Here is a 23,741-nt window from a genome sequence, read left to right on the forward strand (position 1 = left end):
TAAGTTCAGCAAAATGGAGAAGAGTAAGTAGATGGAACCTAGTTGGAAAACATCTCAAGCAAGGAGAGGGCCCAGATACCATCTTATTGAGGGATGGAGTTGAAGAGGAACTGCACACCCATAATGGCGGAGAGCATCAGAACAATCATAAATATAGGTAGGTAGAGACTGGACAAAGGTTGAGAAAATAACATCTAAGAGGTGAAATCTGTGACATAGCAATGTGCACAAATCGTCCGTGGAGAGAACAAAGCAAGGAACACTGCAAGGTTAATGAGACTGGAGGCAGTTTATGGTGAGATTTCTGGAGATAAGATCAGTGACAAGCTAGATTTTTTTAATTCAGCTTTGGAACAGGAATATTAGATGGCAGCAATATATAAGTCTTGGGCTTGATTGAGTTGAAGGGCGAAGTATTTGCATGGGAGGGGAAATTAGTTTCTTGGAAGCAGGTTTAACAGTGGCGACATGATAGTTCCATTTGAAATCAAAAGAGAGCTGAGTGAAGAGGAGACGATTGGAGCTAGAGAACCTGAAATTGTTAAAGTTGTGGGAGACTAACTGTGGAGACTAAAGGTAAGAAGTGGCAGCTGTTGAAATTCCACGACACATAAAGGAACTATCTTTGATGAATTGAAAGAGACATTTTTGATTGTTCCATCAAAGGAGATGCAAATGTTGAGGATGTAGCGATTCAGCCATTTACATTGAGAGTGGAATGAAGGTTTTGTGCACCAAAGGAGTGTAATCTGAAGGAAGATGAGTGTGGTGTGGAATCATCAGCCAAAGAATGGATAGTGTGGGATGGTGAATGGAGGAGGTCATTGCTATGGATAAGCAGCCGAGGAAGAGACTGGGGTGATGGAGAAAGTATCAGAGACAGATAAGACATCACGACAGCACAGATGGTTGGGAAGTGAAAAAGTCTTAACATCCAATTGCAGAGATCAGACCGTTTTGGAATTATTAATCTCACCAGATAGGGTTATAAATCTCAACAAAATAGGATTCGAATAGTTCCTTTACTGTCGGCAAATTACAGACGACAGCTGCCAGCGGGCAAAGTACCCTCCTTGGCTCCCCCGCTGGTACTAACTCTGCAGTGTGAGTGTCACCCCACCCCTCGGACAGTGCAAGAGGTTCAATGCCCGGCATGGCAGCAGCGCCTGAAGGAGCTGGTGCCGCCAGGGCGCGCCCAGTCCTGACTGACACCTCGATGACGTAACCCCATTTTCCTTCACAGAGCGGAATTTGACGGCGTGAAGATGGGTTGCTGCGCTGAACTGCCTCACAGGTTGGTGCAAAAATAACAGAATATACTTCAAATTAGAAATTGTCTATTATTAGCAGTCTTCGTAGACTTGAGATGCAGTAAAACTGGAAGGAACACTTCTTTACCTGATGAATGCAAAATGTACCCAGACAATTTTTCCCCCCAAAAAAGAAAGACTGAAATCCAGCTATTTCAATCATGCCTGGACGTGGAATGCATTCTTTGCATCCTCGGAGGAAATATTCCCAGTGACAACAGCAAAAAAAATCTCACTCTGTTTTTGCGAACATTGTTAAACTGTGAAGTATATCAGTGTATTCGTTGTAAGTGGCTGTCAATAGCGAAATAATGAAATCCAGAGCTTTAGGGGGAAAACAGATATGCAATAAGAGCTGGAAGATCGGCAGTGTTTGCTTTTGTTACACTGTTTTTTTAAAAAGAAACACAATAAAACGTACCCAGAATTTAAAGAAAAAAAATAATAGTGCATTGCATATTTTGGAAGCAGTTAGTATTTAAACGTGTTTGCAAAATTTGATGTCGTTTCTCCAATTCCAGTTGTTCTGGTTTTCTTTCTTTCACCGCTCAGATCGCGTAAAATCTAACCACCCCGTTCATTGAGATATACTCCTGTAGCTTTTCTTCAGGATTCTTCTGCTCTTGTGTGTTTTTTTTGGCACGTTGTCATGGATTCCTACAAACCGCTGGCAGTGGCTAACGATGCGAGTCACGGTGAGGTCGCCGCTCTTTGTCCACCCCTGGAGAAACAGACCAGTCTTTCGCTGGCTGGTAGCAAGTGAAGCTATTTAGATCATTTTCATCCTAGCCCCTTGTGGCACTTGTCCCAGATTATTTATTTATTTATTTTCTTAACAGATTGTCGGAGAAGAAACACAACCCACGCTCCGAGTGAAGCAGCATTGTTGTGACCGTGGCATTTTGTGTGTTTGTGTGAGTGGACAGCAGGGGGAAGGTAAGGGTTCTATTATTTTTTTTCCCCAAAAAAGAGGCGTGTCCAATCTTTTTTTAAATTTCAACCTCGCATTCTGACCGGAGTGGATTGATTTGTACAATCGGAGGCTGCTCATTATGGGTCTGAGGTGTCACGTCCAGCGCCCCCGCCCCCCCCCCCCCCCACCCCAGAATGTGCAGGGATAATTCAGGCAGCCGAGAGCATCATCCCGGTCAAAGCTAGCTCCGGCCTGAAGAACCATTGAAGTGACCCTGCTAGAATATCTTCAGCTGTGAAACTTTGTAGCTGGTATTGCTCAGGGGTGCTGCCCATCCTGATACCTGCTGCCGAGGCCGCGCCACCACCGGACGCTGCAGATGACGAGCCCCGGTACAGAGACAGGCAGGCAGACAGACAGATAGGTGAGATAGATACCTTCGCGCCTTTTATTGTGTCATGACGCGATCTAAAATCGAAGGTGTTGGATGGTAGCAAGATTGCTGTCACGTAATGGAAATAGAGCATCGCACAGATTCACACATGATCTAATATATATATTTTTTAACATTAAAAGTAAGAGTGGTAACTGCGTGAGAGGCAACACAGGCTAGAATTTAAGTGGCTGCTTCGCAGCTTTTTCACACGGTCACTTTAAACCCCCCCCCCGTATTCTGAGTCTGAGTGTAAATGCCACCTCAGCTCATGTCCACCCGCCGGGTTGGCATCGCCTGGGATGCCTGCATTGTCAGCATGGTTTTTAAGTGTTAACCATACCAGTAATGTGTTTTAGAGAAAAAACATTGGTGGAAAAAAGTACACCGGAGCATGTTGAAAGGGCTGATCTGATCCCTGCACAAATTCAAGTGAGCAGTTTGTTGCTTAGCAACCTAGCATTTAACTCTTTCCTCCTTTACTATTTTCTGCGGATAGGAATTTCTTCAAATTGGTTCTACATTTACTTTTCGTACTTCGAAACGGCAAACATATTTAACGTTAATTATTTGAAGTAACAGATTTTTGAGTGATTCATGTAATATGTAACAGTTCAATCCCGAATGAACGTTTTAGTGGTTGATTATCAGAGGCCTGATCTGTTTTAATAAAATAGACCCAGCAAAAGTGGCACTCAAAAGGCGCCGTCTGCTAATCTTATTTTTGAAAAGTAAATGTTGCAAATCTTATCCAACTTAGCTAATTTTTAAGATGTATTTTATTTTGCACATACATGAATCTTAACACTATTGTAATACAGATACAAATGTGAGTCTCTAAGTTATCGTATTTTAATATTCCAAAAATTTACGCAACTTAGATTCTTAACTAAACTACTAGAAATACACATCAGAGTTGTCAACAGCTGTAATGAGAAGAGACAGATGATGATGTTTCAGGTCTTTGGACCCATCATGAGTTCTGATGAAGGATCATGTGACTCTTTACAGATACTACCTGTTCTGAAGCATATTTCCAGCGTTTTCAGTTTTTATTTCATATTCCCATCACCTGCAGACTTCTATTTAGATTTTTAACTAGTTGGACTGATGATAATTGCAGGAAAACCCAGTTTCCCTGAGCCAACCACATTCTAAAAAAAAGGCTTTCAATTCTACCACTAATTTAAAGCACTAATATTACAGTATTATAATTACTTGTGTCAAGACAAGCATTGTTACTATTAACCCCCTACTATGACAATAGTAGTCTGCCTGTGTATGTGTGCATCTCTTTATATCTTTTTTCTTTCTATCTCTTCCCCCCACCTTTAATTGGAGATCTGTTCTTTTTTTCTCTCCCTCTTTCCCCGCTCCCTCAAATTTAAGATTTATTTATCTTCTTCTCCCTCCTTCTAGCAGGTTTTTAGATTCTGCTTCACTGGCACTGCACAAGTGCATTTTATTTGCTTATGTTGTAGGTGTTACATTGAACCTCTGATTGTGAGAATAGTGAATTGTGGATGAGGAGGGTCCAGGATGTTCAGAAGCGGGGGTGGGGTGGGGGTGGGTTGGGGGTGGGGGTCATGTTGTTTGTGGTGAGAGGAGGCAAAGCTTTTGGAGCCACGTTTATGGATAAGTCTGTTAATTTTTAAGTTTTGTTTTTATATAATTGTGTGGGCGAGGAATTGTCATAATGGCTGTATGCCACAGCATTTTTTTTCATAGAATGTGATTAGATCTATGACAAAAATGATCCATGAGAAATTGCATTACACAATTGGCATCTGATTGGTCCTCAGTTACAAGATTCTGGGATCTGAAAAATTCCTGGTTCTGGGACATGCTTGGTTGGAGGGATAGTGATCTTTGAGATGTGATTGGTTGAAGAGATACATAAGAACATAAGAAACAAGAGCAGGAGTAGGCCAATCGGCCCCTCGAGCCTGCTCCGCCATTCAATAAGATCATGGCTGATCCAATCTTGTCCTCAACACCACTTTCCCACTCTCTCCCCATAACCCTTGACTCCCTTGTAGTTCAAATGTCTGTCAATCTCTGCCTTGAATATATTCAGTGACTCTGCCTCAACAGCTCTCCGGGGTAGAGAATTCCAAAGATTCACGACTGTCTGAGAGAAGAAATTCCTTCTCATCTCCATCTTAAATGGGCGACCCCTTATTCTGAAACTATGCCCCCTAGTTCTAGATACCCCCACTAGGGGAAACATCCATCCTGTCAATCCCCCTTAGAATCTTATATGTTTCAATAAGATCACCTCTCATTCTTCTAAACTCTACAGAGTATAGGCCCAACCTGCTCAACCTTTCGCCTTATGTCAACCCCTTCATCCAAGGAATCAACCGAGTGAACCTCCTCTGTACTGCCTCCAGTGCAAGTATATCCTTCCTTAAATATGGAGACCACAACTGTACGCAGTACTCCAGGTGCGGTCTCACCAGCGCCCTGTAAAGTTGCATGAAAACTTCCCTACGTTTTTACTCCATATGGCTTGCAATAAAGGCCAACATTCCATTAGCCTTATTAATTACTTGCTGTACCTGCATGCTAAGTTTTTGTGTTTAATGTACTAGGACCCCCAGATCCTTTTGTACCGCAGCACTTTGTAGTCTCACTCCATTTAAATAATAATTTGCTTTTTCATTCTTCCTTCCAAAGTGGATAACCTCACATTTTCCCACATTATACTCCATCTGCCAAATTTTTGCCCACTCACTTAGCCTATCTATATCCCTTTGCAGACTCTTTGTGGCCTCCTCACAACTTGCTAACCCACCTATCTTTGTATCATCAGCAAATTTGGCTTCAGTACACTCGACCCCTTCATCCAAGTCATTAATATAGATTGTAAATAGTTGAGGCCCTAGCACTGATCCCTGTGGCACCCTACTAGTTACTGGTTGCCAACCAGAAAATGACCCGTTTATCCCGACTCTCTGTTTTCTGTTAGTTAGCCAATCCCCTATCCATGCCAAAATATTACCCCCAACCCCGTGCGCTCTTATCTTGTGCAGTAACCTTTTATGTGGCATCTTATCGAATGCCTTTTGGAAATCCAAATACACAACATCTACTGGTTCCCCTTTATCCACCCTGTTTGTTACATCCTCAAAGAACTCTAGCAAATTTGTCAAACATGATTTCCCTTTCATAAAACCATGTTGACTCTGCTTGATTGTCTTATGATTTTCTAAATGTCCTGCTATTACCTCCTTAATAATGGATTCCATCATTTTCCCAATGACAGATGATAGGCTAACTGGCCTATAGTTTCCTGCTTTCTGTCTCCCTCCTTTCTTGAATAGTGGCGTTACATTTGCGGTTTTCCAATCCGCTGGGACCTCTCCAGAATCCAGGGAATTTTGGTAGATTACAACCAATGCATCCACTATCTCTGCAGCCACTTCTTTTAAGACCCTAGGATGCAGGCCATCAGGTCCAGGGGACTTGTCGGCCTTTAGCCCCATTAGTTTGCCTTGTACTTTTTCTCTAGTGATAGTGATTGTTTTAAGTTCCTCCCTCCCTATAGCCCCTTGATGGTGCGTTCTGGTTCTCTGATCTGATTGGTTAAAGCAGTTCTGCATTACACTATTATGTTCACACAAAAACAAAACTTATAATAATCTAGACAGATACTGCATAAAAGTTTGCTGGCCCCTAGCTTCAGAACTACTGAAAGAAAATTGTAGCCTTCCATCAACAAGCAAATTATAGCTTGGTTTGTATAATATTCTCTTTCCCCTTCCTGCAACCCGGTCAGCAAGTTGTCTTTGCTAAATTAGCCTTTCCAATTTGAATCTCACAGTGAGGCGCATGTGACATCCTTAAGCTGGCAGTCAAACTTTACTGATGTCAGAAGAAAGCTTCACTGCTTGACAATTACTTTTCATATTTTAATATATTATAATACGAAAAGATCCCTTTGGAAAAGCAGTGTTTTAAAATAAAGCCCTTTGTCAGATATTTTATTCAGTGTAGAACTGAGTTGTTTGCTAATGGCACTGAATTCAACTCTTTCCCTGGTTTTTGGCTGCCTTGTTGGCAGGAACTAAGAGTAAAGAATGGGTGTGGGGGTGAAAGCCAACATTGTACAAACTGCAAAGTTCTGATGTTCAGGTTCTATTTAAGCAAAAAATATAAATTCTAAATTTCAAAAGTGAGCTCTTTAAAGGTAAAATCTTGGGGAAAAAAACAATTGTGTTTCTGTGAGTGTCTGCTATATTTTGTAAAATGGCTTTTAATATTAAACTTATTATTGGACATTTTGGAATTGGAAAAAATGTAAAATTTTTCACCAGTTAGACTTTTTCAGTTATAGCGTCATCATGTTTATTGTAGAGTTTGTTTATGAGAGCATTAAAGTGAGGGGAAAATTTGTCCTTGGCACTCATTTTCTACCATGCCAGTTTCTGGATGCTCGTAATTGCAAATAAATAAGCACACTTTTCATAATTAATCCCACTGTTCAGTATCAGAATGTGCTAGTAAACCTGACAGCATGCTTCCTCTTTACTGTTACAGTTACTGTTTACTGACATGAGCTGATGAAAAAAACTATTGAATAAGAGCTAAGTATGTGTGTTTGGAAGCCACTATAATTTATTTGCATTAAAATTCCTGTAGTCATTAGGACATCTATCCCTGAGTCCAATCGTACATTATAGACGCCAGTCCAAAGTCTGCATGCTGGAACTTATGGATATTTGTATCTGTTGTGACATGTCGGAATGACTTTCATATCCTTATATGGAAATAATTTCTTGCACTAAATGAACATCTAAATACTTAGTTAATCATCTGTAACTGAATCGTTAACAGAATTAACTTTAGTGGCACATTCAACCTTTTAGACACAATACTGCAGGTTAAAGCTGGGTAAGATTACCAGTGTTTTGTTAGTGTGTAGGTTTCTGGAAACAGGTTTAAGCCTTTGTGTCACACATGGATGTTGGACAGTACAGCAGTCTCTGCCAGACTACTGAATATGCATTATTTTGTTCTATGCATTTTTATACAAGCATTTGAATTTTTGTTCAACTTTATCAGTTTCCTTTTAATGTTAAAGGGCATAGACAAACACCAACATGTTTAATATAGCCACAGATTCTATAAGAGGGCACAGCTTTAAGCTTAGAAGAGGGAGGGCAAAAAGACAGCTTAGATTTAACTGCTTTATGCAGGGAGTGGTGAGTGTGTGGGCAGACTGCCAAAAAAAGCAGTGGAGTTGATTGTTTCAGCAAATTTGAGATAGAGTTGGATAAGTACCTGGAGAAAACTCTGATGGAGGGCTATGACTTGTATTGTGGGATATGATACTTCCTAGGCACTGAAACCAAGCAGTTGAACTACAAGTGGAGAAGGAAGTTATGTACAGGATAGTAATAGATAGAGCAGGCGTATTAAAAAGATTAACATTACTGAAAGTTGGTATTTTAAAAAATATTTCATAATTCTCAACAAAAATACATTCCATTGAGAAACAAAAATTCCATGGGAAAAGTGATCCAACCATGGCTAACTAAAGAAGTTAAGGATAGCATTAGATTGAAAGAAGAAGCTTATAATGTTGCAAAGAATAATAGTAAGCCTGAGGATTGGGAGAGTTTCAGAAACCAGCAAAGGTTAACAAAAAAATTGATAAAAAGGGAAAAAATAGAATGAGAGAAAACTAGCAAGAAATATAAAAGCAGATTGTAAAGAGCTTCTACAAGTATGTAAAAAGGAAGAGATAATAAAAATAAACATTGGTCCCTTAGAGGCTGAGACAGGAGAAATTATTATGGGGAATAAGGAAATGGCAGAAACGTTAAACAAATATTTTGTATCTGTCTTCATAGTAGAAGACACAAAAAGCATACCAAAAATGGTGGGGAACCAAGGGTCTAATGAGGGTGAGGAACTTAACGTAATTAATATAAGTAGAGAAAAAGTACTAGAGGAACTAATGGGACTAAAACCAACAAATCCCCTGGACCTGATGGCCTACATCCTAGGGTTCTAAAAGAAGTGGCTGAAAAGATAGTGGATGAATTAGTTTTGATCTTCCAAAATTCCCTAGATCCTAGAATGGTCCCAGCAGATTGGAAGGTCGCAAATGTAACACCGCTATTCAAGAAAGGAGGGAGAGAAAAAATAGCGAACTACAGGCCAGTTAGCCTGACATCAAATGCTGGAATCCATTGTTAAGGAAGTGGTATCAGGGCACTTAGAAAATCATAACATGATTAGGCAGAGTCAACATGGTTTTATGAAAGGGAAATCGTATTTGACAAATTTATTAGAGTTTTTTGAGGGTGTAACTGGCAGGGTAGATAAAGGGGAACTAGTGGATGTAGTATATTTGGATTTCCAAAAGGCATTCGATAAGGTGCCACATAAAGGGTTAGTACACATGATTAGGGCTCAAGGGGTTGGGAGTAATATAGCAGCATGGATATAGGATTGGTTAACGGACAGAAAACAGAGAGTAGGGAAAAACTGATCTTTTTCAGGTTGGCAGGCTGTAACTAGTGGGCTGCCGCAAGGATCAGTGTTGAGGCCTCAGCTACTTACAATCTATATTAATGACCTAGATGAAGGGACCGAGTGTAATGTATCCAAGTTTGCTGATGATACAAAGCTAGGTGGGACAGTAAGCTGTGAGGAGAACACAAAGAGTCTGTAAAGGGATATAGATAGACTAAGTGAGTGGGCAGTAAGGTGGCAGATGGAGTATAATATAGGGAAATGTGAGGTTATTCACTTTGACAGGAAGAATAGAAAAACAGAATATTTTTTAAATGTTGAGAAACTTTCAAATGTTGGTGTTCAGAGAGATTTGGGTGTCCTCGTGCAAGAAACACAGAAAGCTAACATGCAGGTACAGCAAGCAATAAGGAAGGCAAATGGCATGTTGGGCTTTATTGCAAGGGGGTTGGAGTATAAGAGTAAGGAAGTCTTGCTACAATTGTACAGGGCCTTAGTGAGACCACACCTGGAGTACTGTGCACAGTTTAGGTCTCCTTATCTAAGGAAGGATATACCTGCCTTGGAGGCGGTGCAACAAAGGCTCACTAGATTGATTCCTGGGATGACAGGGCTGTCTTAGGATGAGAGATTGTGTAGAATGGGCCGATACTCTCTGGAGTTTAGAAGAATGAGAGGTGATCTCATTGAAACATACAAGATTCTGAAGGGGATTGACAGAGTAGATGCTGAGAGGTTGTTTCCCCTGGCTGGAGTGTCTAGAACTAGGGGGCATAGTCTCAGGATAAGGGGAAGGCCATTTAAAACTGAGATGAGGAGGAATTCCTTCACTCAGAGGGTTGTGAATCTTTGAAATTCTCTGCCCCAGAGGGCTGTGCATGCTGAGTCTTTGAGTATATTCAAGGCTGAGATAGATAGATTTTTGGACTCTAGAGGAATCAAGGGATATGGAGATTGGGCGGCAAAGTGGAGTTGAATTCGATGATCAGCCATAATTTTATTTAATGGCGGAGCAGGCTTGAGGGGCTGTATGGCCTACTCCTGTTCTTATTTCTTACGTTCTTATGTAAGTCACGTGGTCTGGATGGAATGCATCCTATGTTGCTGAAAGAAGCAAAGGTAGAAATAGCAGAGGCATTGATTACAATCTTTCAATCATCATTGGATACATAGAAACATAGAAACATAGAAGATAGGAGCAGGAGTAGGCCATTCGACCCCTCAAGCCTGCTCCGCCATTCAATGAGATCATGGCTGATCATCCAAATTCAGTACCCTGTCGCTGCCTTCTCCCCATATCCCTTGATCCCTTTAGCCTTAAGAAATATATCCAACTCCTTCTTGAATATATTTAATGAAGTGGCCTCCACTGCCCTCTGTGGCAGAGAATTCCACAGGTTCACCACTCTCTGGGTGAAGAAATTCCTCCTCATCTCAGTCCTAAATGGCTTACCCCTTATCCTTAGACTATGACCCCTGGTTCTGGACTGCCCGACCATCGGATACATCCTTCCTGCATCTAGTTTGTCCAGGCCTGACAGAATTTTATAGGTTTCGATCAGATCCCCTCTCAATCTTCTGAACTCCAGTGAGTATAAGCCCAATCGACACAATCTCTCCTCATACGTCATTCCTGCCATCTCAGGTATCAGCCTGGTGAATCTTCGCTGCACTCCTTCCATGGCAAGAACATCCTTCCTCAGATAAGGCAACCAAAACTGCACACAATACTAAAGGTGCGATCTCACCAAGGCCCTGTACAACTGCAGCAAGACATCCTTGTTTCTGTACTCGAACCCTCTTGCTACGAAGGCCAACATACCATTTCTTCTTCTTCTTAACCGCCTGCTGCACCTGCATGCTTACCTTCAGCGACTGGTGCACAAGAACACCCAGGTCTCTTTGCACTTCCCCTTCTCCCAATCTATTGCCATTCAAATAATAATCTACCTTCCTGTTTTTGCCACCAAAGTGGATAACCTCACATTTATCCACATTATAGTGCATTTGCCATGTTTCTGCCCAATCACCCAATCTGTCCAAATCGTACTGGAGTTTCACGACATCCTCCTCACAGCATACCCTCCCACCCAGCTTTGTGTCGTCAGCAAATTTGGAGATATTACATCCAATTCCCTCGTCCAGATCATTAATATATATTTTGAACAGCTGGGGTCCTAGGACCGATCATTGCGGTACCCGTTTATTTCAACTCTTTGCTTTCTATCCGCCAACCAGTTCTCTATCCAAGTGAATACCTTGCCCCCAATCCCATGTGCCTTAATTTTGCATGCTAATCTCTTATGCGGGACCTTATCGAAAGCCTTCTGAAAGCCCAAATACACCACATCCACTGGTTCTCCCTTATCTATTTTACCAGTTACATCCTCAAAAAATTCCAGTAGATTAGTCAAGCACGATTTAGCTTTTGTAAATCCATGTTGACTTTGTCCGATCCTGTCACTGCTTTCCAAGTGCTCTGCTATTACATCTTTTAGAATGGACTCTAGCATTTTCCCCACTACCGATGTCAGGTTTACCGGTCTGTAATTCCCCGCTTTTTCTCTGCCACCTTTTTTGAATAGTGGGGTAACATTAGCTACCCTCCAATCCACGGGTACTGTTCCAGAGTCGATCGAGCTCTGGAAGATGACCAGCAATGCATCTACTATTTCTAGGGCAACTTCCTTAAGTACCCTAGGATGTAGATTATCAGGCCCTGGGGATTTATCGGCCTTCAGTCCCATCAATTTTCCCAACACCATTTCCCTACAAATACTGATTTCTTTCAGTTCCACCCTTTCATCAGACCCTATGTTACCCGTCATCTCTGGGAGGTTATTTGTGTCCTCTTTTGTGAAGACAGAACCAAAATATGTATTTAGTTGGTCTGCCATTTCTTTGTTCCACATTATAAATTCCCCTGATTCTGACTGCAAGGGACCTACGCTTGACTTCGCCAATCCTTTTCTCTTCACATATCTATAAAAGCTTTTACAGTCAGTTTTTATGTTCCCTGCAAGCTTACTCTCATATTCTATTTCCCCTTCTTAATTAATCCCTTTGTCCTCCTTTGTTGAATCCTAAACTGCTCCCAATCCTCAGGATTATTGCTTTTTCTGGCAAATTTATATGTCCTCTCCTTGGATATTATGCTATCCCTAATTTCCCTTGTTAGCCATGGTTGAGTCACCTCTTTTGTTTTATTTTTATGCCAAACTGGGATGAACAAATTCTGTAGTTCATCCATTCGGTCTTTGAATGTTTGCCATTGCCTATCTACTGTCAACCCTTTGAGTGACATTCCCCAATCAATCCTACCCAACTCGCGCCTCATACCATCGTAGTTTCCTTTATTTAAATTTAGGACCCTAGTCTCTGAGTCAACTGCTTCATTCTCCATCTGAATGAAGAATTCGATCATATTATGATCGCTCCGACCCAAGGGGCCTCGTACAACAAGATTGCTAATTAATCCTTTCTCGTTACATAATACCCAGTCTAAGATGGCCTGATCTCTGGTTGGTTCCTCGACATATTGGTCCAGGAAACCATCCCGTAAACACTGCAGGAATTCCTCCTCCACAGTATTGTTACTAATTTGGTTAGCCCAATCTATATGTAGATTAAAGTCACCCATGATGACTGCTGTGCCCTTATTGCACGCTTCTATAATTTCCCTTTTAATGCCATCCCCAACCTCTGCATTACTGTTTGGAGGTCTATATACCACTCCCACTAACGTTTTCTGCCCCTTAGTATTTCTCAATTCTACCCATACAGATTCCACATCATCAGAGCTAATATCCTTCCTTACAATTGTGTTAATCCCTTCTTTAACCAGTAATGCTACCCCACCTCCCTTTCCTTTTTGCCTATCTTTCCTGAATATCGAATACACCTGGATGTTGAGTTCCCAGCCTTGGCCATCCTTGAGCCACGTTTCCGTAATCCCAACCAAATCATATTCGTTTACCTCTATTTGCGCAGCCAATTCATCCACCTTATTACGAATGCTCCTCGCATTAAGACACAAAGCCTTCAGGCTTGTCTTTTTAACGCTCTTAGACCTATTAGAATTATTATTTACTGTGGCCACGTTGGATTTAAACCGTTGATTTCTCTGACTGCCACTTTTGTTTTTCTCCTTCCTATCTTTTGCTTTTATCTTTGTTTCCCTTTCCTCTGTCTCCCTGCTCAGCTTCCCAACCCCCTGCCATTTTAGTTTAAACCCTCCCCCAGAGCACTAGCAAACACTCCCCCTAGGACATCGGTCCCAGCCCTGCACAGGTGCAAACCGTCCGGTTTGAACTGGTCCCACCTCCCCCAGAACCGGTTCCAATGTCCCAGGAACTTGAATCCCTCCCCGTTGCACCATTCCTTTAGCCACGTATTCATCTGAAATATCCTTCTATTTCTACTCTGACTAGCACGTGGCACTGGTAGCAATCCTGAGATTACTACCTTTGAGGTCCTATTTTTAAATTTACCTCCTAACTCCCTATATTCCGCTTTTAGGAACTCATCCCGCTTTTTACCTATATCGTTGGTGCCTATATGCACCACGACAACTGGCTGTTCACCCTCCCCTTCCAAGATGTTCTGCAGCCGCTCCGAGACATCCTTGACCCTTGCACCAAGGAGGCAACACACCATCCTGGAATCTCGTTTGCGGCCGCAGAAACGCCTATCTATTCCCCTTACAGTAGAATCCCCTATTACTATAGCTCTACCCCTCTTTTTTCTCCCGTCCTGTGCAGCAGAAGCACCCCTGCTGCCAGGAAGTTGGCTGCTGCTGCTTTCCTCTGATAAGCCATCCCCCCCAACAGCACTCAAAGTGGTGTATCTGTTTGAGAGGGGGATGTCCACAGGGGACCGCTGCACTACCTGACTGCGCCTAGTACTCTGCCTGTTGGTCACCCATTCCCTTTCTGCCTGTCCAACCTCTACCTGCGGTGTGTCCAACTCCGTAAACGTGCTATTCACGATGTCCCAAGCATCGCGAGCAGGAGTAGTGCTGGAGGATGGGAGGGTTGCTAATGTAATACCACTATTGAAGAAAGGGAAGAGGGATAAACCAGGAAACTACAGGCCAGTCAGCCTAACATCGGTGTTGTTGAAATTATTGGAAACTATCATCAGGGACAAAATAAACTTTCATTTGGAAAGGCATGGGTTAATCAGGGAGAGCCAGCATGGATTTGTTAAAGGCAAATCATGCCTGACCAAGTTAATTGAATTCTTTGATGAGCTAACAGAGAAGCTTGATCAAGGTAGTGCAGTAGATGTTGTATGTATGGACTTTTGGAAGGCATTCAACAAAGTCACACGGGAGGCTTGTTAAGAAGAATTAAGAGAAAGTAGTGGTATGGTTACGGAATTGGCTCAGTGACAGGAAGCAGAGGATGGTGGTGGATGATGTTTTTCAGACTGGGAGGTGGTTTTCAATGCTGTTCCCCAAAAGTCAGTTTTGGGTCCATTACTCTTTTCAATTTTTATAAACGAGCTAGACTCGGGTGTAGGGAGCAACATTATAAAGTTTGCAGATGATACAAAACTTGCCAACATAGTGGATAATGATGAGGAAAGTTGTAGACTTCAGGCTGACATAGACAGGGTGGTGAAATGGGCAGAAGAATGGCAGATGGAGTTCATTGTGGAGACGTGTGAAGTGATGCACTTTGGGAGGACTAATATGGAAAGACAATATAATATAAATAGCATGATATTGAAAAGTGTAGATGAGCAGAGAGACCTTGGTGTCCATATACACAAATCCTTAAAAGTGGCAGGGCAAGTTGATAAGATGGTTAAAAAAGCATATGGGTTACTTGGGTTTACAAATAGAGGAATAGAAGATAAAAGCAAAGAGATCATGCTAGAATGTTATAAATCACTGGTTAGGCCTCAGCTGGAGTATTGTGGACCAATATGGGCACTACACTTCAGGAAAGATGCAAGGAGAGGTTGGAAAAGTTAGGACTGTTCTCCTTGGAACAGAGAAGGTTGGGAGGTGACCTAATAGAGGTTTTCATGATGAGAAGTTTTGATAGAGTAGGTAGAGCAAAACTACTCCCTCTGGTGAGTGGGTCAATAAGCAGAGGTCATAGATTTAAAGTCATTGGCAAAAGATCTAGAGGGGAGATGAGGAGAAAGGGAGTTGGATAGGTGCTTGAGGATGAGGAACTTACAGGGTTATCGACAAAAAGCTGGGCCGAATGACGACCTTCTGTGCTTTAAGTTTCTATGATTCTATCATTTTGGGTCCTGTATATTTCTATGTTTAAAGCAAGGAAAGCTTGATATAAGCAATATTATACCCTGCTTTATCATGTGGTTTATGAGAAGAGTGCTTCTGTAAAACGGTATTACCGAAGTGGCCAGCTGCTGTATGTCTGGCAAAATAAAAAAAATTTGCTCATTTAACAGAATTCTGGTTGAGGAAGAGCATTCCTGATATCGTGTGACTTACACCAATAGTGAATTTCCTTAAGGTATGCCCCGATTGGCTGCTGTAACTTTGGAGGAGTTTACACGTCAATCCGGGGATTCTGCTGATCTTCAACTGAAGTCATGGCAGTTAATCGGGAGAACCCCTGAGTAAATTCCCAGCGTTCATGTCTGCAGAAGTGATGATGTGACAGGCTACCTCTGTATCAAATTATGGCAGCAATCTATCTGCAGCATTTTCTTCTTTACCTTTTACATGTAATTCTATTTTCAATCTGTTTGCAATGATTTGATTCTCTATGGGTATCACTTCCAAATATTGCCACACCCCTGGGGACCCCAGTCCTAATTTCTAAAAGATGCTGTGGATTACCCAAAACAAACTTCTTATTGCAGAATTTGTTTTTTTAGTAGACAGCAATGGAAATAACGTGCTAGTAAGTCAACAAATACCGAAAAATATTGAAATCTAATGCCTGATGGACAGAAACCTGATGACTTTGAGGATGTCCTGGGATCCTCTCTCAAATCCTCAAGGATCCAGGAATATCAGATTGAAAATAAAAACAGAAAACACTGGAAACACTCAGCAGGTCAGGCAGCATCTCTGGAGAAAGGTTAACATTTCAGATCTTATGACCCGAGGCGAAACCAATCTCTGATTTGATGGTCATTCCAGGTGGTCCAGACTGGCTGGCTGACCCTGATTACAATGTCTTAAATTAGCTCAAAGCATCTGATATTAAAGAGAAAATAGTTTGTTTTAAAATTGGACAGCATGTCACTTTATGAATACTTCTATCAAAACTTAAAAGTTTCTAAAGTTTCTTTTTCAATATGATATTTATATTTATTTAAATTATGGTTGGTTATGAACTGACATTAGTGGCCTAGCAGCCATTTCAATTAAGATGTAAAATCATTGCCCTGGTGTTTTTTCAGCACAATTCGCCCCAAATTGGCCAAACCAGCGCAAAAGATCGAGGAATTTCAAGTGCAAATTACGTCCAGCGCAAATCGAGTTTCCGCGATCTGTTACGCCAGTTTAAAAAACATCGTGCTGTAAGCCGGCCCCTCCCACAAAACTGGCCATGCCTCCAGATCGAATTAATCACCATGGAGAGATTCCACTAATTGTGCCCGTTTGTGAGCCTTCGAGGAGGCTCTTAAAATTAAGCTTTTTTTTGAGGCGCAAGGACACTATTAGACATGTTTTAAAAGCTTTTAAATATGTTTTTTAATTTACTAAGAAACTGACTGCTGTATACCAATGTAACTAGAAAATGGTTCTGTGTGGTTTTTTAAAATCATTTTCAGTTATTTAAGATCGGGTTACTCACAGGTGGTGGAGTAGACACTCTCATTAAAAATGCTTGTGATAAACCCATTTTCAGCTGTTTCAATAATGTTGTGGGTTCAAATCCCACTCCAGAGATTTGAGCACAAAATCTAGGCTGACACTCCAGAGCAGTAGTGAGGGAGTGTTGCACTGTCAGAGGTGCTGTCTTTCGGATAAGATGTTAAACTGAGGGCCCATCTGCTCTGTCAGGGACGTAAAAGATCCCATGGCACTATTTCGAAGAAGAGCAGGGGAGTTCTGCCTGGTGTCCTGGCCAATATTTACTCCTCAAACAATATCACTGGTCATTATCACATTGCTGTTTGTGGGACCTTGCTGTGCACATTTCTTACATTACAAAAGTGACTACAATTCAAAATTAGTCCATTGGCTGTAACTGCTTTGGGACGTCCTGAAAGGTGCTATATAAATGCTAATTCTTTCTTACACATGGAAATAAATAGTTCCCTTTTTAATCTGTGAAATCAGAAACTGAACAAATTGAACATTTAATTGATTAACTTAATTAATAATTATTCAACTAATTAGTCACTAAATTTCATTGCACTTTTATGATTTAGAAGTAATATATTTGAAGTTATGAGGCTTTTAAAGTGATTTAAAAAAACACTTTAGTGTACAACTTTTGTTGTAAAAAAATACCAAATAGCATTTCATTGCATAATTGTATGTCATTCGAAGATATCGGACCGTAATTTGCGGTTGTAATGATGGTGAAACTGCTGTCATTACTGTGTAAATCTGACAGCAACTTCTGGCGTCTGCACATGAGCAGTTAAGCGTGGAAATCTGGAAGTTGCTGTCAGTGATACCCTGCTCCTCCACAGGGTGCACTGTTGCAGTCTTCGCAGATGCAGTCAACACAGCTTTCTTAACCACCTTATCTACTTGGCCTGCTACCTTCAGGGATCTGTGGACATGCACTCCAAGGTCCCTTTGTTCCTCTACACTACTCAGTGTCCTACCATTTAATGTGTATTCCCTTTCCTTGTTAGCCATCCCCAAATGCATTTCCTCACACTTCTCCGGATTAAATTCCATTCGCCACTGTTCTGCCCACCTGACCAATTTATTGATATCTTCCTGCAGTCTACAGCTTGCTTCTTCAGTATCAACCACACAGCCGATTTTAGTATCATCTGCAAACTTCTTAAGCATACCCCCTATATTCAAGTCTAGATCATTGATTTATACCACAAAAAGCAAGGGACTTAGTACTGAGCCCTGCGGAACCCCACTGGAAACGACCTTCCAGTCACAAAAACACCCATTAACCATTACTCTCTGCTTCCTGTCTCCAAGCCAGTATTGAATCCAACTTTGCCCTGGATCCCATGGGCTTTTAACTTCATGACCAGCCTTGTTGAATGAGATCTAACTGAGTTTTTAATGGCGTGCTAAGTCATAATTACTGCTGAACAACCTCTCTGGCCCTGAAAAACTAATTTTATAAGTGTGGAGTGTCATTCCCTCTATTCCATGATAAAACTTCCATAGATTTTTTAAGTAATAAAAATTTATTTTTTATTTTTTATAGTTTATGATATTTCAGCTTCTACCTTAATCTCATGTGTGTTTTATCTTTATTTAGCTTTCTGTAAAATGATTAAAAAGTGAATGATAATCAGTGCTTTTTAGTTCACTTTAAATTCAGTTAATTAAATAAATCTGGAATGAACAGCTACTACCAGTAATGGTGACCATGAAGCTATCGGATTGTCATAAAAACCCATCTGGTTCACGAATGTCCTTTAGGGAAGGAAATCTGCTGTCCTTACCTGGTCTGGCCTATATGTGACTCCAGACCCACAGCAATGTGGTTGACTCTTAACTGCCCTCTGAAATGGCCTAGCAAGCCACTCAGTTGTAACAAACCGCTACAAAACACAATAACAAGAATAAAACCGGACGGACCACCCGGCATCAACGTCAGCACCGGCTTCGGACATGACAACGCCACACCCAGCCGAGTCGAGCCTGCAAAGTTCTCCTCAGCAATATCTGGGGACTTGTGCCAAAATTGGGAGAGCTGTCCCACAGACTAGTCAAGCAACAGCCTGACATATTCATACTCACAGAATCATACCTTTCAGCCAATGTCCCAAACTCCTCCATCACCATCCCTGGGTATGTCCTGTCCCACCGACAGGACAGACCCACCAAGGGTGGCAGCACAATGGTATGCAGTCGGGAAAGAGTGGCCCTGGGAGTCCTCAACTTTGACTCTGGACCCCATGAAGTCTTATGGCTTCAGGTCAAGCATGGGCAAGGAAACCTCCTGCTGATTACCACCTACTGCCCTCCCTCAGCTGATGAATCAGTACTCCTCCATGTTGAACACAACTCGGAAGAAGCACTGAGAGCAGCAAGGGCACAGAGAATGTACTCTGGGTGGAAGACTTCAATGTCCAGCACGAAGAGTGGCTCAGTAGCACCACTACTGACTGAGCTGGCCGAGTCCTGAAGGACATAGCTGCCAGTCTGGGCCTGCAACAGGTGGTGAGAGAACCAACACGAGGGAAAAACCTACTTGACCTCGTCCTCACCAATCTACCTGTCGCAGATGCATCTGTCCATGACAGTATTGGTAGCAGTGACCACCGCACCTCATTGTGGAGACAATGTCCCGTCTTCACACTGAGGACACCCTCCATCGTGTTGTGTGGCACTACCACCGTGCTAAATGATTCAGAACAGATCTAGCAGCTCAAAACTGGACATCCATGAGGTGCTGTGGGCCATCAGCAGCAGCAGAATTTTATTCCACCACAATCTGTAACCTCATGGTTCGGCATATTCCTCACTCTACCATTACTATCAAGCCAGGGACCAACCCTGGTTCAATAGGGAGTGTAGAAGAGCATGCCAGGAGCAGCACCAGGCATACCTAAAAATTATGTACCAACCTGGGAAACTGCAACACAGGACTACATGCATGCTAAAAAGCTTAGAAGCAGCATGTTATAGACAGGGCTAAGTGATCCCACAATCAACGGATCAGATCAAAGCTCTGCAGTCCTGCCTCATCCAGTCATGAATGGTGGTCTTCAGCCAATTTGACTCACTCCACGTGATATTAAGAAATGGCTGAGCGCACTGGATACAGCAAAGGCTATGGGCCCCCGACAACATCCCAGCTATTGTGCTGAAGACTTGTGGTCCAGAACTAGCTGTGCCTCTAGCCAAGCTATTCCAGTACAGCTACAACACTGGCGTCCATCCGACAATGTGGAAAATTGCCCAGGTATGTCCTGTCCACAAAATCCAGGACAAATCCAATTGGGCCAATTACTGCCCCATCAGTCTACTCTCAATCATCAGCAAAGTGATGGAAGGTGTCGTTGACAGTGCTATCAAGTGGCACTTACTCACCAATAACCTGCTCACTGATGTCCAGTTTGGGTTCCGTCAAGACCACTCGGCTCCAGACCTCATTACAGCCTTGGTCCAAACATGGACAAAGGAGCTGAATTCCAGAGGTGAGGTGAGAGTGACTGCCCTTGACATCAAGGCAGCATTTCACCGAGTGTGGCATCAAGGAGCCTTAGTGAAACTGAAGTCAATGGGAATCGGGGGGGCAGGGGGGAGGAACCTCTCCACTGGCTGGAGTCATACCTAGCACAAAGGAAGATGGTTGTGGTGGTTGGAGATCAATCATTGCAGCCCCAGGACATCGCTGCAGGAGTTCCTCAGGGCAGTGTCCTAGGCCCAACCATCTTCAGCTGCTTCATCAATGACCTTCCCTCCAACATAAGGTCAGAAATGGGGATGTTCGCCGATGACTGCACAATGTTTCGTGCCATTCGCCACTCCTCAGATAAAGCAGTCCATGCCCGCATGCATCAAGACCTGGACGACATTCAGGCTTGGGCTGTTAAGCGGCAGGTAACACTCGCGCCACACAAGTGCCAGGCAATGATTATCTCCAACAAGCGAGAGTCTAACCACCACCCCTTGACATTCAACGGCATTATCATCGCCGAATCCCCCACCATCAACATCCTGGGGGTCACCATTGACCAGAAACTTAACTGGACAAGCCACATAAATACTGTGGCAACAAGAGCAGGTCAGAGGCTAGGTATTCTGCGGCGAGTGTCTCACCTCCTGACTCCCCAAAGCCTTTCCACCATCTACAAGGCACAAGTAAGGAGTGTGATGGAATACGCAACACTTGCCTGGATGAGTGCAGCTCCAACAACACTCAAGAAGCTCGACATCATCCAGGACAAAGCAGCCTGCTTAATTGGCACCCCATCCACCACCTTAAACATTCACTCCCTCCACCACCGGCATACCGTTGCTGCAGTGTGTACCATCTACAAGATGCACTGCTTCAACTCACCAAGGCTTCTTCGGCAGCACCTCCCAAACCCACGACCTCGACCACTTAGAAGGACAAGGGCAGCAGGTGCATGGGAACACCACCACCTCCAAGTTTCCCGCTAAGTCACACACCATCCTGACTTGGAAGTATATCACCGTTCCTTCATCGTCGCTGGGTCAAAATCCTGGAACTCCCTCCCTAACAGCACTGTGGGAGTACCTTCTCCAAACGGATCAAGAAGGCGGTTCACCACCATCTTCTCAAGGGCAATTAATAATGGGCAATAAAAGCTGGCCTTGCCAGCGATGCCCAGATCCCATGAACGAATAAAAAAAAAGTTCCTGGTTTGCTGTCTGAGAATTCTTCATTCATGATTGGCTGCTCATCACTGTTCCTGGACGCCACTGATCCCCTACAGATGCCCAGCTGCAGTTACTGGCAGACCGCATTGCGGTGCTGGAGCAGCGATTGGATACATACTGGACCATTCACGATGCTGAGGGCGTCGTGAATAGCACGTTTAATCAGTTGGTCACACCGCAGATAAAGGTGGCACAGGCAGAAAGGGAACGGGTGACCAACAGGCAGAGTACTAGGCACAGGCAGGTAGTGCAGGGGTCCCTTTTGGCCATCCCCCTCTCAAACAGATATACCGCTTTGGATACTGATGGGGGGGATGGCTTACCAGGGGAAGGCAGCAGCAGCCAACTTCCTGGCACCAGGGGTGGCTCTGCTGCACAGGACGGGAGGAAAAAGAGGGGGAGAGCTATAGTAATAGGGGATTCTATTGTAAGGGGAATAGATAGGCGTTTCTGCGGCCGCAAACAAGACTCCAGAATGGTGTGTTGCCTCCCTGGTGCAAGGGTCAAGGATGTCTCGGAGCGGCTGCAGGGCATTCTGGAGGGGGAGGGTGAACAGCCAGTTGTCATGGTGCATATAGGTACCAATGATATAGGTAAATAACGGGATGAGGTCCTAAAAGCTGAATATAGGGAGTTAGGAGGTAAATTAAAAAACAGCACCTCAAAGGTAGTAATCTCAGGATTGCTACCAGTGCCACATGCTAGTCAGAGTAGAAATAGAAGGATATTTCAGATGAATACGTGGCTAGAGGAATGGTGCCAGGGGGAGGGATTCAAATTCCTGGGACATTGGAACCGGTTCTGGGGGAGGTGGGACCAGTTCAAACCGGATGATTTGCACCTGGGCAGGGCCAGGACCGATGTCCTGGGGGAGTGTTTGCTAGTGCTCTGGGGGAGAGTTTAAACTAAAATGGCAGGGGGTTGGGAACATGAGCAGGGGGACAGAGGAAAGGGAAACAAGGATAAAAACAAAAGATAGGAAGGAGAAAAACAGAAGTGGCAGCCAGAGAAATCAACGGTTTAAATCAAACATGGCCACAGTAAATAATAATTCTAATAGGTCTAAGAGCGTTAAAAAAACAAGCCTGAAGGCTTTGTGTCTTAATGCGAGGAGCATTCGTAATAAGGTGGATGAATTAGCTGTGCAATTAGAGGTAAACGGATATGATATGATTAGGATTACGGAAACATGGCTCCAGGGTGACCAAGGCTGGGAACTCAACATCCAGGGGTATTCAATATTCAGGAAAGATAGGCAGAAAGGAAAAGGAGGTGGGGTAGCATTGCTGGTTAAAGAGGGGATTAACACAATTGAAAGGAAGGATATTAGCTCTGATGATGAGGAATCTGTTTGGGTAGAACTGAGAAATACCAACGGGCAGAAAACGTTAGTGGGAGTGGTATATAGACCTCCAAACAGTAATGCAGAGGCCGGGGATGGCATTAAACGGGAAATTAGAGAAGCGTGCAATAAGGGCACAGCAGTTATCATGGGTGACTTTAATTAATCTACATATAGATTGGGTTAACCAAATTAGTAACAATACTGTGGAGGAGGAATTCCTGGAGTGTATACGGGATGGTTTCCTGGACCAATATGTCGAGGACCGAACTAGAGATCAGGCCATCTTAGACTGGGTATTATGTAATGAGAAAGGATTAATTAGCAATCTTGTGCGAGGCCCCTTGGGTCAGAGCGATCATAATATGATAGAATTCTTCATTAAGATGGAGAGTGAAATAGTTGACTCAGAGACTAGGGTCCTGAATTTAAATAATGGAGACTACAATGGTATGAGGTGCGAGTTGGGTAGGATTGATTGGGGAATGTCACTCAAAGGGTTGACGGTGGATGGGCAATGGCAAACATTAAAAGATCGCATGGATGAACTTCAGAATTTGTTCATCCCAGTTTGGCATAAAAATAAAACAAAAGAGGTGACTCAACCATGGCTAACAAGGGAAATTAGGGATAGCATAATATCCAAGGAGAGGACATATAAATTGGCCAGAAAAAGCAGTAAACCTGAGGATTGGGAGCAGTTTCGGATCCAAAAAAGGAGGACAAAGGGATTAATTAAGAAGGGGAAAATAGAGTAT

General features: G+C 42.9%; 1 protein-coding gene across 11 annotated transcripts in view; it reads left to right on the forward strand.

Annotated features, from left to right (window-relative positions):
- The first annotated feature begins 1,220 nt into the window (after positions 1–1,220).
- Positions 1,221–23,741, forward strand: part of chl1b (cell adhesion molecule L1-like b) — a 1,240,677-nt gene continuing 1,218,156 nt past the window's right edge. For all 11 annotated transcript variants that reach the window (XM_086001404.1, XM_086001409.1, XM_086001398.1 and 8 more), the window contains exons 1-2: positions 1,221–1,294; positions 2,150–2,246. The gene's annotated coding sequence lies outside the window, so the exon portion shown is untranslated. The remainder of the gene's footprint in view (positions 1,295–2,149; positions 2,247–23,741) is intronic.

Source organism: Somniosus microcephalus, chromosome 11, assembly GCF_052327205.1.
Source record: "Somniosus microcephalus isolate GS21.2 chromosome 11, FLI_Smic_1.0, whole genome shotgun sequence".
In the NCBI taxonomy this organism is placed as follows: domain Eukaryota; kingdom Metazoa; phylum Chordata; class Chondrichthyes; order Squaliformes; family Somniosidae; genus Somniosus; species Somniosus microcephalus.